Raw genomic sequence first — 17,395 nt, forward strand, 5'->3', positions numbered from 1 at the left:
TTCCTCTCGGTCAAAAACTAAAACTAAAACTTTTTTGAATAGTAAATAATTAAATTTACTCTGTTACTTGAATTGTTCCTAACTGTGTTTACATTACAAACACTCACCAAAATGAGGACTAAACCGAGACTAAACTAGAACTAAACCAGGACTAAACAACAACTAAACTAGAACTAAAACAGGACTAATCTAACCCTAAAGCGGGACTAAACCAGGAGTAAACCAAGACTAAACCAGGACTAAACTCTGACTAAAGCAGAAGTAAGACAGGACTAAACCAAGACCAAACCGGGACCAAACCACAACGAAGCCAGGACTAAACAGGGACTAAACCAGGACTAAAATCTGACTAAACCAGGATAACAAGAACTAAGCCAAGACTAAACTGGGAGTAAACCAGAATAAACCAGGACTAAACCATGAACAAACCAAGACTAAGACAGGACTAAACCAAGACTAAACTGGGACTAAACCAAGACTAAACCAGACTATAAACCAAGACTAAACCAAGACTAAACTCAGGACTAAACCAAGACTAAACTCAGACTAAAGACTAAACTCAGACTAAACCAGACAAAAACCAAGACTAAACTCAGACTAAACCAGGACTAAACTAAGACTAAACCAAGACTAAATTGGGACTAAACCAAGACTAAACTCAGACTAAACCAAGACTAAACTCAGACTAAACCAAGACTAAACTCAGACTAAACTAAACAGACTAAAACCAAGACTAAACTCAGACTAAACCAAGACTAAACTCAGACTAAACCAAGACTAAACTCAGACTAAACCAGACTAAACTCAGACTAAACCAAGACTAAACCAGACTAAACTCAGACTAAAACTAAAACTAAACCAGACTAAACTAAACAAGACTAAACAAACAAGACTAAACCAAGACTAAACTCAGACTAAACCAAAAATAAACCAGGACTAAACCGGGACTAAAACCAGCCTAAGACAGGAACTAAACCAAGACTAAACAAGGACTAAACCAGGACTAAACCAAGTCTACATTTGCAACTAAACAGGGGCCAAACCAGGACAAGTTGAAAAAAATACCCTCAGCTGTGTGTCTGTATATAAAAGATTACGCAATGAAAATTCACGGGTATTTTAATCTGATTAATTCATCTTTTTTTCTTTTTATTCGCTACAGCTTCAGAATTTCACAGAAGACAAAGAAACCGTAGTAAATGTTCCCCACAGGAGTCCCCGGGGTCCTGGGTGCTCCCTTGGGTGCTCGTTCCTCGACCATTTTCCCCACAGTGATTTACATAGAGAGAAAACACGGCCCAAGGAAAACCCGAGTCTGTTTGTGTGTTTATTTTTATTTACTTTTAGTTTTTAAAAGAGACAAACTGCACCGAGAACTTGATCTACAGTTACAAGACCTGCAGAAAACAAAGACCTGAGGACAAAAAAACAACTCAATCAATCAATGTTTAAAGTTGTACTATGGAATATTCCAGACAAAGCAAGAAGTGACTGGATAAAGACTAAACCAAAGCTAAACCGGGACTGAACCAGGACTAAATCAGAACTAAACAGGGACTAAACCAAGACTAAATCAGGACTAAACCAGGACTAAACCAAAAATAAACTGGAACTAAATCAAAACTAAACCAGTACTTAAGCAGGACTAAACCGGAACTGAATCAAGATTAAACCAAGGCTAAACCAGGACTAAACCAAGACTAAATCAGGACTAAACCAAGATTAAACCAGGACTAAACCAAGATTAAACCAGGACTAAACCAAGACTAAACCAGGACTAAACCAAGACTAAATCAGGACTAAACCAAGGCTAAACCAGGACTAAACCAAGACTAAACCAGGACTAAATCACAACTAAACCAAGACTAAATCAGAACTTAAACCAAGACTAAATCAGGACTAAACCAAGACTAAAGCAAGACTAGACTGAAGTAAGACTAAACCAGGACTAAATTAGAACTAAACCAAGACTAAACCAAGATTAAATCAGGACTAAACCAGGACTAAACCTGGACTAAACCAGGACTAAATTAGAACTAAACCAAGACTAAAGCAAGACTAGACTGAAGTAAGACTAAACCAGGACTAAACCAGGACTAAATTAGAACTAAACCAAGACTAAAGCAAGACTAGACTGAAGTAAGACTAAACCAGGACTAAACCAGGACTAAATTAGAACTAAACCAAGACTAAACCAAGATTAAATCAGGACTAAACCAGGACTAAACCTGGAGTAAACCAGGACTAAACCAGGACTAAATAAGAACTAAACCAAGACTAAACCAAGATTAAATCAGGACTAAACCAGGACTAAACCTGGACTAAACCAGGACTAAACCAGGACTAAACCAGGACTAAACCAGGACTAAAAAAAAAAAATAAGTATACAGTGTTCTCAGTGTATCAAAGGCCTGAATGCAATACATAATTTGCGAGTATCAGCCGTTTACTCCGCGGAGAAGCTGTAATTTTGCGAACGTCGGCTTCGAGCGCCACACAATCAGATTAGTCCGGGGAATCAAATCTACGGCCAATTAAAAGTCCACCAAAATCCTTCCACAAATCCCCCCCCCCACCACCGCGCTCCGAAGTCCTTGGTCTCACTCCGCTTCTCCCTAACCGCCCGTGTTTTACATCGGACGCCGGTGTACAGAGGAGGGGGGGGGGGTACGGTGACAGCCAACAAGACGCCACTGTCCTTGATTCCGGCGTGATGGATGTGCCGTGCAGTGGCGAATACCAAAAAGCGCCTTCGGAAATGCAGAGGAGAAACAGCTCGTGCCAAGTGTGCGCTGGCAGCACCCGGCAGCAGCAGCAGAGGAGAAGGAGAGGGGGAGGGAGCGCGATGCGGGACGGGGCTTACAGTCATTCTCAGGTTCTGTGCAGTCGGGCCACACACTTATTCTCGTGTTGTGCTTCGGAAAGTTTTGCGGTGCGTGTTTTGATTTGGGAACTTTCCGAGGAGTTTTTGCGTGGCTCGTTTTGCGCTTATCCCGGTTATATTTTCGTTTTGGTTACGCAAGTCGTGGTTAAGCGATGTTTGACTCTTAAATGTCACCTGATTGTTTCTATGGAGATGTCGTTGTTTTGTCTGGAATGTTCCACGGTGTGACATTAAACGGCTCTACTTTACATTTATTCAATTACAGGTGGTTTTATAGCTCAAAAATACCTAGAAAAACAGGCATTGTGAATGTGAGCGGGGACGCCTCTTCACAGATCTGACCTGCAACTAGGACGGGTTTGGTCTCCATGAAGTTAGACAGGTTTAATGTCATACTGTGAAACATTCTAGACCACAGGTGTCAAACATAAGGCCCAGGGGCCAGATCCGGCCCTCCAAGACCTTTAATCTGGCCCTCGGCTGATTTTCTACTAAAATATTTGAATTATATTTTCTATTAAAATCTTGTTAATTTTCTGTGGTGTTTATCACAGCAGCGTCTCCAGCGTCTCTGTACGTGGCCCCTCCCACCAGAGCAGCACAAATGAAGACTTGTCTCTTTCCAAACGCTCTTAAAGGACGATCGTTTTGACTGTTGACCGTGACACCCTCATCAGAAAAATGTCCAACATGAGAAAAGTGGAGCCGAGTGCAGGATTTTACAAGAAAAATTGACTTATTTCTATTTGCATACAAGTTAATGTTAAAACATTGTGTTGAAATTACATTTTTCTGGTTTCAAGTTTGAGGTTGTTCATAATATTATAATATTTTGTTAAAGAAAGAGTTCATCAATTAAAAAAGATTTCTGTAATAGATTTGTGTTTCTCTGCACAAATATTTGAACTTATTGTTATTTTTGAGGTTTATATGACATGAGTTTTCTGATCCGGCCCCTTTCGGATCAAAGTCGGTTGGATACGGCCCCCGGACCAAATTGAGTTTGACACCCCTGTTCTAGACCATCCATCCATCCATTTTCTTTCGCATATCCGGGGCCACATCAGGGTCGCAACAGTTTATGCAGGGAGGCCCAGACTTCCCTCTCCTCATGCACTTCCTTCAGCTCTTTTGGAGGGATCGTGAGGCGTTCCCAGGCCAGCTGAGAGACATAGTTCCTCCAGTGTGTCCAGGGAGGCATCTGGTATAGATGCCCGAGCCACCATAGTTGCTCCTCTCGACGTGGAGGAGCAGCGGCTCCACTCCGAGCTCCTCCCACGTGACTGAACTCCTCACCGTATCTCTAAGGAAACATCCAGCCACCCAAGCCTGTACCGAGCTTGTATCTGCATTCTCATACTTTAGGTCATTACCTGCAAGGACCTGCAATGTGCACTGGGGCGGTTTGCAGCCAAGTGTGAAACGGCTGGGATGAAGATCAGCTCTTCCAAGTCTGAGGCCATGGTTCTCGAACGAAAAAAGGTGGCTTGCCCTCCCTGAGTTGGGTGGAGAGTCCCTGCTTCAAGTGGAACAAAACAGTCAATAAAATAATCACAAAAAATTTAGAAATTATACAAAACGTCTTAGCATTTCTAAAGAGATAGGTGGGCCTGGCTGTGTTTTTGTAGTCTGTTCCTATCCGGGTTACAGGAGGAGAGCACAACTCGCACATCAGGCGCACAGCGTTCAGTCTGTTTCTGTGCTTTGTCTTCATTATTGTGAGCGCAGAAAATCCCAGTTCACACATGTATGTAGTAGTGAAAGGAATAAGCATAGAAACACTGGCCCCACTGAGGACAGGAAATTCACTCGCTCTCTCATGTGTCAAAACTGTATAATACAATACATGCGAATCTTGACAAGGGAAACCAAAAAAAAAAATCACTTGCAACCCACCTGAGGGGCGCGACTCAGTCTTTGGGAAACAATGTTCCAGACAAAGCAATAACATCTCCATGGAGAAAATTATTAATGAATCTATCTCTTACAATTTCTAAAAGTTACTCAAGTCCATGTTGCTGAGTAGTGGTCCCTGTCTCAGTCCTGGTCTCTGTCCTGGTCTCAGTCCCAGTCTTGGTCCTGGTCTCAGTTTTGGTCTTAGTCCCGGTCTCAGTCCTGTTCTCAGTCCTGCTCTGGTCCTGGTCTCAGTTTCTCTCTCAGTTCTGGGCTGGGGCCGGTCTCAGTCCTGATCTTGTCCCAGTCTGGTTTCGGTTTCAGTCCTGGGTCTCAGTCTCAGTCCTGGTCCCGGTCTCAATCCCGGTCTCAGTCCCAGTCTCAGTCCCGGTCTCAGTCCTGCTCTGGTCCTGGTGTCAGTTTCGGTCTCAGTCCCGGTCTCAGTTTCGCTCTCAGTTCTGGGCTGGTGCCGGTCTTAGTCCTGGTCTGGTTCTGGTCTCAGTCCTGGTCTGAATCCTGATCTTGTCCCGGTCTCTCTTTCGTTTTCTTATTTTTGGTTTTATTTTGAAAAATGAAAACGATACACAGATTGAGGAAAACAGTAGGGAAAATCAGGAATAGTCCATTAGTCCACCTCCTCCGTCTATCCCTCTATCATGCCGCTGTTTTCCTCCACTGCCCCTCGATTGCCCCCCGTACCCCTCTTATACCCCCTCCTCTTCCTCCCCTCCTGCCCCTCCTCCTCCTCCTCTGATTGTCTGTGTACTTTAGCGCGTGAAGGTTATGCAGATTCACTCTCGGCTGCTCTCACTTTTACCTCGATACGAAAAAAACCCACCATCAGCACTCTGCAAAAAACTAATACGTCTCAGGATAAATCGATAAAGGATAAAGCTGCATTGTGTAACTTTTTTTTGGGTGGAGGGGGGTCTGCAAGCAGGAGGCACCGCCAGGCCAAGTTACAGGTCAGATCTGCGGAGAGTGAACACTGTTTTTCAAGGTAAAAACACAGTTAAATGCCGTAAATACTAGATAGTTTGATTGTGGAATATTCCAGTTAAAAGCCATGACATCGCCATGGAGACAGATAGATAGAGAGAGAAAGATAGATAGATAGAGATCGATAGAGAAAGAGAAATAAATAGATAGAGATAGATCAATAGAGAAATAGGCCGAGAGATAGACAGAAAGAAAGAAAGAAAGATAGAAAGAAAGAAAGAAATAGATAGAGAGAGATAAATAGAGAAATAGGAAAGAGAGAGAGAGAGAGATATGGAAAGATAGAAAGAAAAAAGAAAGATAGATAGATCGATAGAGAGATAAATATATAGATAGATAGATAGATAGAGATAGAAAGAGAGATGTATAGAGAGAAGAAAAGAAAGATAGAGAGAGAGATAGATAGAGAGATAGAGAGAGGTGTATAGATAGAAAGAAAGAATAGACAGAGAGAAAGATAAATAGATAGAGATAGAGAAATAGATAGAGATAGAAAGAGAGAGATGTATAGAGAGAAGAAAAGAGAGAGATAGATAGAGATGTATAGAGAGAAGAAAAGAGAGAGATAGATAGAGATGTATAGAGAGAAAGAATGATAGAAAGAATGAACGAACAACAGATAGAGAGAGAAAGACTGAAAGACAGAGAGAAAGAGAGATAGATAGAGAGAAATAAATAAATAGAGAGAGAGATCGATAGATAGAAAGATAGAGAGAGAGAGAGACATAGAGAGACAGAGAAAGATAGATCGATAGAAAGATGGAGAGAGAAAGATAGAGAGAAAGTGAGGTAGAGAGAGAGAGAAAGAAAGATAGAGAATGGACAGACAGACAGAAAGATAGATAGATCGAAAGACAGATAGAGAGACAGAGAGAGAAAAAAAGAGAGATAGATAGCGAGATCAATAGACAGAGAAATAGACTGAGGGAGATAGAAAGATAGATAGAGAGAGAAATAGATAGAGAGAGAGATCAATAGATAGAGAAATGGATCAAGAGAGAGAGAGATAAACATATAGAGAGATAGAGAAATAGATCGATAGAGATAGAAAGAGAGAGATGTATAGAGAGAAGAAAAGAAAGATAGAGAGAGAGAGAGAGATAGACAGATAGAGAGAGAGAGAGTGGTGTATAGATAGAAAGAAAGAATAGATAGAGAGAGAAAGATAAATTGATAGAGATAGAGAAATAGATAGAGATAGAAAGAGAGAGATGTATAGAGAGAAGAAAAGAGAGAGATAGATAGATAGAGATGTATAGAGAGAAAGAATGATAGAAAGAATGAACGAACAATAGATAGATAGAGAGAAAGACTGAAAGACAGAGAGAAAGAGAGATAGATAGAGAGAAATAAATAAATAGAGAGAGAGATCGATAGATAGAGAAATAGATCGATAGAGAGTGAGAGATAGAAAGATAGATAGATAGAGAGAGAGAGACAGAGAAAGATAGATAGATAGAAAGATGGAGAGAGAAAGATAGAGAGAAAGTGAGATAGAGAGAGAGAGAAAGAAAGATAGAGAATAGACAGACAGACAGAAAGATAGATAGATAGATCGAAAGACAGATAGAGAGATAGAAAGAGAGACGTAGATAGATAGAGAGAAAGACAGAGACAGAGAGAGAGAAAGAGAGATAGATAGCGAGATCAATAGACAGAGAAATAGACTGAGGGAGATAGAAAGATAGATAGAGCGAGAGAAATAGAGAGAAAGATAGAGAAGTAGATAGAAAGAGAAAGAAAGACAGAAAGAGAGATCGATAGACAGAGAAATAAATTCGAAGATAGAGAAACAGAGAGAGACAGAAAGATAGATAGAGAGAGAAATAAGTAGAAAAAAAGATGGCGAGATAGATAGAAAGATAGATAGAGAGGTAAAGAGAAAGAAAAATAGACAGAGAGAGAGATAGAAAGAGAGAGAGAGAGAGAAAGTTTTTTTTTTTGTTCTTTGACAAGGCACAACATTCATCATAAAGACATACAAAACCCATTAAAAATATACATCATAATAAAATAAAACAGCAGCAGTGACCTGAGTTCATCTGGTGGACTTCACAGAGGTGATGTTTTTGGGAATAAAGGATTTTTTGTGTTTGTTTGTTTGTGTTTTCACGAGTCAAAAGGACTTTGTATCTCCTGCCTGATGGTAACAGTGTGAAGGTTTCTGGAGAAGTCCTCTGTGATGTGAGGGTCTTTTTCTCACCGCTGAGCCGCTCTGGAGGCCTGACACAGGGTTTGATCTGTCCCCGTCATTTTTCTCGCCTGATTTATAACACGAGTGAGTTTGGATTTGTGTTTTACCCCCAAGAACTGAAACCAGGATGTGAGACAAGCTGGTGAAAGAAAAGTTACATGTTTAATAAGCTGCTGAGTCACAGTCGTGTCAGAATACTTTTGATGAGTAAACGCTCGGCTTAGTACGCAGCGTCTTAAAGTCTCCGTTAGTTTAACATCAGACTAACTAAAAATAGATGAGTGACGACGCCATCCTCATCTCTGTAACCTGATGAAAACGACTCAAACTGAGATTAAACGACGTCTAACAGATTTTGAACCATGACTCAGAAATCCACCTTATTCCGAAAGTTACTGTGAGCATTATGTTGTAAGGGGCTGCCGATCTTGACAGCAAATAAGTTCAAACCAGACTATAAAGTTGTTTTAAAAGTCCCCAGAGAATCGGTGTAGTTTGACTTGTCAGTGCACATGAAAACTGAAGATTTCAAACAACTGAACTGACTTTATGTCATGTTTAAGATGTAAAATATTTCCCAAATTCTCCACTGACATGAATGGGATTCTCCTTTAACCAGAAGTGCCACCAAAAAAAAAAAAAGAAGCACAGATTAAGACAGGGGTGGGCAATCTTTTTGGCTCGGGGGCCACATAGGGTTCTAAAATTTGAGTGAAGGGCCGGACATGAGACAGGACATGACGTGTTAAGAGCCCAGCTCCATTGCACTCGTATTTACGCTCACGTAGGACGTATTCTGCAGTACACGCTGCAACTTTTGGATGCGTAACTTTCAGAATACTTGAAAAGTGAATGAGGTCTGCTCCACCACACACCACAGGCGAGCATGAGTCCTGAGCACTTAGATCTCATTGAAAAACAGAGCCCATGCCACGAGGTTACGCGTGTAAACACTTATGCGTCCAGCAAGATCAGACCCTTAAGACACTTCATGCATTAAGATTTGTAACACAGCATCTGTCAGTTTTCAGAATTTGCTTTAAACCCTCTCAAAATGGAAACAGTGCAGCCTTATGTCTTATGTCCTCACTCATGGTCCGAATACGCCGCCCCAAAATGACTCCTGTCATTAGCTAGTCCGAAAGAATACGTTCCCATAAAGCATTGCGGCCAACATAATACGCCGCACCTCAGTGTATATATATATATATATATAGTGCACCATCTACTAGGAAACGCAAGAAATGCAGGAAAAATAAAACATCAACAAGGTTTATTATTGTAATTTATTCAAGTTCGGCGGGCCGGATTAAAAGGTTTAAAGGGCCGCATACGGCCCTCGGGCCGTAGTTTGCCCACCCCTGGGTTAAGAGCATTTAGAGAAGAAAGTAGGCAGGGCAGCATAAGGTGGATATCGTTTGGTTTTTCCTTAGTAGGATTGGGCATGATTAGGCGACTAATCGATGATTGGTCATTGTGAATTTCATCGATCACGTTCATTTTTAATCGAGGAAAGGAGACGAGGCTGCGTCTGACACAAACACTGGAGTTGTGGCCTCACAGTCCCACGTTTGGGCTCTGGTTCCTTCGAGACACTGTACCATCAGTGTCCCGATATGATCGGGTTTTTTGAGTAAACCAGTTTCATCATGGTGCATGTAAACGCAGTGTCCCGGTTACTGCAACATAAAGTTGAGTGCACATGCGTCCAAAAGACAAACACTTTTCAGTCTTTTCATCACAACAGGAGCCAAAATAAATAAAGTGACCAACATAAATAAAGTGAGTGAAATGACTGTTAAATAAAGAGCTGCACTAAGAGTTAAGAGCAGCACTTATAGTTTATGCAAATTAGCCATATGTTTTTAACTTTAGTTTCTGTAAAAGATAAACAAATGTGTCAAAGCTGCATTAAACACATGATAATCTCAAACAGGCTGATGTGGCTCTAGAGTGGTTCTGGTTTATATGTTGTAAAGTTGAGTTTATTCATGCAAATCAGTAATAGTAATAATAATGATGATAATTTTACTATAAAAACATGAATGATTAACTGAAAATTAAGCGTTAATTTAATCAAATGCCCATCCCTAGTCCTTAATCTTTTTGCTGCTGTTAAATTGCACGATGTTTATAATGTCTGTCTTGGGTGGCGTCATGGACTTGTTTCCTTTCCGTCCAATCTCTGCCCATTTCAAGATTTTCTGTCTCTCTTGATAACGCACCAAGACAAAGAATCAACTGTTTATAATGTTATCAGGCCTTTGTTTCCCGTTATTCTTGGTAACAATGGGCCTGATTGTTTGAAAAGATGTGACCTTGTCTGTAGTTTCTGTATTAGTAAAACTAACTTTTCAGAGTTTTCAAATGAAACAGAAAAAGCACACCAAACATCTTGTTGAGGTGCAAATGCATAGCCTGATTCATCAGCCGGTTTCACTTCATGGAAACCGCATTAGGATTCATTCACTCAACGGTAGGCAGGTACTTTTTTAATTTAACCAATCGCTGCTATTTGGTCGTGACGTATAATGCGCTGGAACACTCAGTGGTGTCCAAGTAATTGCAGACACAACAGCAAACAAAGCAGAGAGTGAATATGTCTGTCAGCGATCATTGTCGTTTCTGGGAGGTGAACTTGTGAATTAAAGGTGCAATAAAAAATGTGAAGTTGACCGCTTTGTTTACTGTTGTGCTGTACCACAAAAGGGACCCAGACAGGTGCTTGAGTTTGACGTCATGGCTTCACAGCAAGGCAAAATGTTTTCTTGCTTTTGGACCACAATATCAAATGGGACAGAAAACGCACACCAAGGTTCAAATGTAAGGAACAGTAAAATAAAAGCATCACATACTGTCGTCCAAAGCGAGAAAAGTGATCTGGCAAATGCTTTTTTGCCAAAACATTATTTAAAAAGTACAAATAAGGTTTTGGACATCGGCCATCTGAGTGTGCTATGCATTTTTTTTTTTCATGTTTAATATTTTCAGAGTTTTCAACCATGTTATTGTTCTTTCGCTCGCGATCACCTGACGGTCTACGCGGGTGCGTCTCTGGCGTTTCATCGCTGTTGATACTGCGGTGATTTTAGCGAATTTGTATGAAGAAAAACCCACCACTTCAATCCAGGTTTAAAAAGCATTGTAACGCACAATACTGACATTTGTACCGAGTAAAACATCTAAAATTTTTCCTCTGTAATGCCACATTACTGTGTTACAGCAAAAAGCAATGCATTACAGTAATTTGTCACTTTTATAATGCGTTATGCCCAACACTGGTGATATGCATAAAATTCAGCAGCATGTTGTAGTATTTTTTTGGCCCATTTTTTTAGTTATTTCAGGCACTTTAAAGCTACACTGTGTATTTTTTTTTTCTGGTGGGGGCCCCATCAAATACTTTTCTGGAGATGTTGTTGCTTTGTCTGAAGTGTTTCACAGTATGGCTTTAAACCTTTCTATTTTTATGGAAACCAAACCAGACCGAGATACAGGTATTTTTGAGCTATAAAACCACCTATAATTGAATAAATGTAAACTCGAGCTGTTTAATGTCACAGCATCAGTGTTGGGAAGGTTACTTTTAAAATGTATTCCCCTACAGATTACAGATTATATTCCCCAAAATGTAGTTTGTAATGTAATCCATTAAATTACTTAAAGTGAGTAACGTAATCTGAATACTTTGGATTACGTGTATTGTCCTGCTTTTTAAAACTGTATGAATGTAGCAACACGTCCTGAAAATCCTCCATGAACAGACTTTTGTTTACTGTAGAGAAGTAAAGACTAGGAAATCTTAACACGAGATGTTTTATCTGCTAAAAGAAAATAAAAAGACCAGTCGTTTCTTAAGCATATTAAAAATATTATTAACAGAGAAATTATTTCTGTAATGAGATCTCTGCTGCCTTAAATTATGTCCACTCTACTGTTAGGTGTCATATTGTTTAGGCATGGTTTTAGTCCTGATTTAGTCCTGGTTTTAGTCCTGGTTTTAGACCTGGTTTAGTCCCGGTTTAGTCCTGGTTTTAGTCCTGGTTTTAGTCCTAGTTTAGTCCTGGTTTTAGTGCTGCTTTTAGACCTGGTTTAGTCCTGGTTTTGGTCATGGTTGTAGTCCTAGTTTAGTCCTGGTTTTAGTCCTAGTTTAGTCCTGGTTTTAGTCCTGCTTTTAGACCTGGTTTAGTCCTGGTTTAGACCTGGTTAAGTCCTGATTTTGGTCCTGGTTTTAGTCCTAGTTTAGTCCTGGTTTTTGTCCTGCTTTTAGACCTGGTTTAGTCCTGGTTTTGGTCATGGTTGTAGTCCTAGTTTAGTCCTGGTTTTAGTCCTAGTTTAGTCCTGGTTTTAGTCCTGCTTTTAGACCTGGTTAAGTCCTGGTTTAGTCCTGGTTTTAGTCCTAGTTTTAGTCCTTGTTTTAGTCCTGCTTTTAGTCCTGGTTTTAGTCTTGGTTTAGCCCAAAATCTGAAAACAGGAAAATACCGCCGTGTAATCCATTTATTTCAACAAAGTAACTGTAATCCAATTACCATTCACTGAAACAGTAACTGTAACTGAATACAGTTACTCTAATTTACTACTAATTTGTAGTCTGATTACGTAACGTCAGGACATGTAATCCGTTACTCTCCAGCACTGCACACCGTGGAACATTCCAGGCAGAGCAATGACATATCCATAGAAACAAGTAGGAAGACCACCAACCAAAAAGTTACACAGTGCACCTTTAACTTTCTGAATTTATCTGAAGTCCTTTTTTTTTTTTTTTTTTTTTTTGCTGTGCACTTGTTCAGCAGTCATTTCCCGAGTGGCTGGTCGCGCTACAGAACCTGGAAGTGGACACACCTTGGTTCTCACATCTCTAATGAAGCATCTCTCCATCGCCCGGGCAGCGAGTCACATGAATGCGGAGGCCGTTTCCATGGCAGCAGGCTTTTCAATCTGTTTTGACATGGCGCCCCGTCCCCCCGCGTTTTCAAGTGCACCAACTGTTGTAATTAGGCACGAGGTGGAAATGGACCCGTCTGCAGTTGGCATGTTTTTGTACAGTCGATGCCAGGCGCACATTAAGAAGGTGACACTCAGAGGAGACGTTTTCAAGTGATCTTCTCTGCATAATATCGGCATTCGTGATGGCGGTGTAATAACGGAGCCACATGTACCACAAGGAGCGCTATTATTTCATCAAATACTAATGGTAATATTCAGTCTTAATGCGAGCAAATTTACAGAGCTATCTTGTGAAATACCGTATTTTCACCTCATAATGTTGAATTCTCTCGTCTATTCATACATAAGACGCACTGGATTATAAGGAGCATTAAGTGAAACAAACAGACGACATTTGAGACTGATACTTTAGCCCAGGCGTCCAAGATCCATTGGCAGATCGTGGCGTAACTCTAACATCTTGGTGAATGTGGGAGGATAATTTACGTTTGTTTGTTTTTTTTTATTTCCTTCGAGGAGGACTCAAATATACATTGAGTAATAATGTGTTTAATGCAGCTTTGCGCACATTTGTTTACGTTTTACAGAAACAAAACTTAAAACCACACGGCTAATTTGCATAAACTATAAACGCTGAAAAAACTCGGTACAGTCGCCGTAATGCTCCGACAATCCATCAAGAGGTGCGGCTTCGTAGTTTACCAAAGTCGTATTAAAACATTTTGACAGATTTTTGAGCACCGTGTACCACATAACATCAGTTCAAGGTCAATAAGCGCAACCAGAATTAATACATAAGGCGCACTGTCGATTTTTGAGAAAATTTAAGAATTTTAAGTGCACCTTAGTCCTAAAAATGTTATTTATTTATTTACTTATTTATTTAATAGGGGCAGTGCATATTAATGAACATTTATAATACTGCAGTGTAAATATGCCAGATAATAGCAGGAATGTTACTTTCCATCTGTAGTCCCTACGCAGGTAACACTACAAATTTAACAGAGAAAAAAACAACAAAACAAGTGACAGTTCTAGACTAAAAATGTCCAGAAAATGCGGTAAGTTGCAGGTTGAAAGGTGCACTGTATAATTTAAGGTGGATGGTCTGCTACCTACTTGTCTTCATAGAAATTGCAGTGTTTAATAGGGTGCAACAATATCAAAATATCAATATATCGTATCGTTTAATGTGATCATACAGTATCGATATCGTGGGCTGCTGTATTGATGTATCGTCAAGAGAATTTTTTGGTATATTTTACTTAATTATTTTGTTACAGCGCCATAATTTTGTTGCTTGTTCAGAGGAAGGAAACTCGTTTATGCGACAGATTTGACATTTTCACTGTTTTAATGATTAAAATGTTTGTGTTTCCTACGTATCGGGGTTTGTATCGTATCGCGGCCTACGTATCGAGGTTTGTATCGTATCGTGGCCTATGTATCGGAGTTTGTATCGTATCGTGGCCTATGTATCGGAGTTTGTATCGTATCGCGGCCTACGTATCGAGGTATCGTATGTATCGTATCGGGTATCGCTACGTATCGGGTTTGTATCGTATCGCAGGCCTACGTATCGGGGTATTGTATCGATCGCGGCCTACGTATCGTGGGGTTTGTATCGTATCGCGGCCTACGTATCGGGTTTTGTATCGTATCGTATCGTATCGTATCGGGTATTGTATCGTAGGCCTATTGTATCGTATCGTATCGTGGCCTATGTATCGGAGTTTGTATCGTATCGCGGCCTACGTATCGAGGTTTGTATCGTATCGCGGTCTACGTATTGGGGTTTGTATCGTATCGCGGCCTACGTATCGGGGTTTGTATCGTATCGCAGCCTACGTATTGGGGTTTGTATCGTATCTTGGCCTATGTATCGAGGTTTGTATCGTATCACGGCCTACGTATCGAGGTTTGTATCGTATCGTTCGTATTATCGGTTTGTATTGTATCGCGGCCTATTGTATCGAGGTTTGTATCGTATCGCGGCTACGTATCGTATCGGTTGTATCGTATCGCGGCCTACGTATCGGGGTTTGTATTGTATCGCGGCCTACGTATCGAGGTTTGTATCGTATCACGGCCTATGTATCGAGGTTTGTATCGTATCGCGGCCTATATCGTTGGTATCGTATTCTGTATCGTATAGCGGCCTATGTATCGGGGTTTGGATCGTATCGGCAACTTCTTAATGATACCCAGCCCTAGTGTTTAACTTTGGAATGTTCCACAGTATGGCTTTAAACATCCATCTTGCGTTTACTTTGACATACTTAAAAAAACCCTCCTCAGATTTAGCCTGTAATTTGGCTTGCTGGCGTCATGTTTGCCTCCATGGAGATGAGCTTAATGCCATACTGCGGAACACTCCAGGCAAATACAGTAAGAGTCTTGCATCCAGGTCAGCAAAGTTACACAGTGCACCTTTAAGATAAAATGCACCGAACCCTTTCTTACCAAACCAAAATGTAAATTAAACTCTCCAACATGTTCTGCAAAAGATAATCAAAATTGGCCCAAAAATATCGTCAAAGCTTATTGACCATCAATCAATATCAGCATCGGCCATGAAAATACAAATATCAATCTCTAATCTGTCTAATTTAATTAATTTAAGCATCTGGAAAAGAGATATTGTATATAAGAACATGTTATTATTATTAAAGCAAAATCGGTGCTTGAATGCGTAAGGTAAGTGAGGAATAACTTTGGACCACTGCGAACTTTTTAAAAATGAATTAGTTCTGTTTTTCCTCACCACCAGCTTGTCGTATTGTTCTTGTGTCGCTGGGCAAGACCATTCATCCATCTCACCAACCGGGAGTTTGAATGTTTGAATGATAAAAACCAAATTGAGAATCCAGACTGACACGTTTGAAAGTTGTAATTTCCCATTTTTGAGCGGCACAATTGAAAGCCAAACAAAACAGGACATAATCAATAAAACTAATGAATAGCTCCTGAACAGTTTATCTCTGAATACAAACACTCTGTCAAAGCCAATTCATAACACGGCAGAGTTTGAACCCAATTATAACTGAGAAAGGCTCTGGGACTGACATGGTGCACGGCGGATTGTTCAACTTTTAGCTACAAAAAAAAAAAACACGCACAAAAAGCCTTCTAATAAGAAAATGTGAACACCAAAAGCATTTATTGTCAGTAAGATTGTGTTAATGATAGGATTCAAATTGGCTGTGACAGGTTGGACGACTATTTTACTAAAACACAGGCAACACAAACACTTGTTTTTCCAATTTGGCCATTTTTTTTGGGTGAAGAATTTTACTTTCTTGTTTGAAAACTTGACATTTCACTAAGGAATTTCCAAATTGCTACCTAAAAACTCCTCTAATGTACACAAATATCAAATACAAATGCAAGAAAACACCTTTATTTTGTTGAATTCATGTTTAAAGTATCCAAAATCTGTGTAAATTGTGTGTTTTGGAAAGAATTCTTACCGGTTTAGTGTGTTTTGAACTCTAATTTGTAGTATTTTTCAACTTTTCTTCAATTTTTTTTCTTGATTAGTGTAAAACTACAGCATAATTTATAGTTATAATCTCTCCAAATTAACAAATTAACAAAACGAGGTGACATTGGAGTTGAACTGCAGACCATCTAGGGCAAAACCGTAGAAATAACAGGGATAGAGATGATCAATTTGAGCTTTGAAAATTAACAATAAATATGACAAAAGGTGTTGTTTTTGCCCAGAATGTTCCTCAGTATGGCATTAAGCTGTTATATACTGTATATAAGTGAATTCGATTACACATGTTTTTAAAGCTCAGAAAAAAAGAAAAAAAAAAACCAAAACATGTATTCTGACTGTGAGTATGTCGCCTCTCCACAGATCTGACCTGTAGCTTGCCCTAGTGGGTTCACCTGATGTTTCGGTCCAAAAATGTCCACGAAAGATACGTTTAATGGTGGATTTAAAGCCGCACTGTGTAACTTTTTGGGTGAGCAGGGTCACCTCAACATAGATCTGACCTGTAGCTTGTCCTAGTGGGGTCACATTGTTGATACATTTAATGCCATATTGTGGATTTAAAGCTGCACTGTGTAACTTTTTTGGTGAAGGGCGGTCTACTTTATTTAAGTTTCAGTTGATAAGTGACTCATTTGCCTGAAATGTTCCACAGTATGGCATTAAGCTGATATATTTGAAGTTTATTTGACTACACAAGTTTTTATAGCTCGGAAATACCTTTTAAACCATGGTTTCTTTCTGTGAGCAGCGTCACCTCTCCACAGATCTGACCTGTAGCTTGTCCTAGTGGGTTCACCTGCTTGTTTCCATGATAGATATTGTATGTTTATTGTGGAATATTGTAAGCTTATTTAGAGGAATTGTTTGTTTTTTGTAGCTCATAAGTTACGTTGCCCGTGTTGAAAATGTCCTCGCTTTTTGACTGTAAAGGTTTTTCTGCTCTTACAACGAGCTTTTGTGGAGCAAGTAC

The 17,395-nt window shown here is 39.9% G+C and overlaps 1 protein-coding gene across 1 annotated transcript in view; it reads left to right on the forward strand.

The window, feature by feature from the left end:
- LOC110156593 (cadherin-18) overlaps positions 1-17,395 on the forward strand; it is a 354,498-nt gene that overhangs the window by 320,357 nt on the left and 16,746 nt on the right. The gene's annotated exons all lie outside the window — the stretch shown is intronic.

This window comes from Boleophthalmus pectinirostris, unplaced genomic scaffold, assembly GCF_026225935.1.
Source record: "Boleophthalmus pectinirostris isolate CB_2022bp ecotype Guang Dong unplaced genomic scaffold, ASM2622593v1 HiC_scaffold_15, whole genome shotgun sequence".
Lineage (NCBI taxonomy): Eukaryota > Metazoa > Chordata > Actinopteri > Gobiiformes > Gobiidae > Boleophthalmus > Boleophthalmus pectinirostris.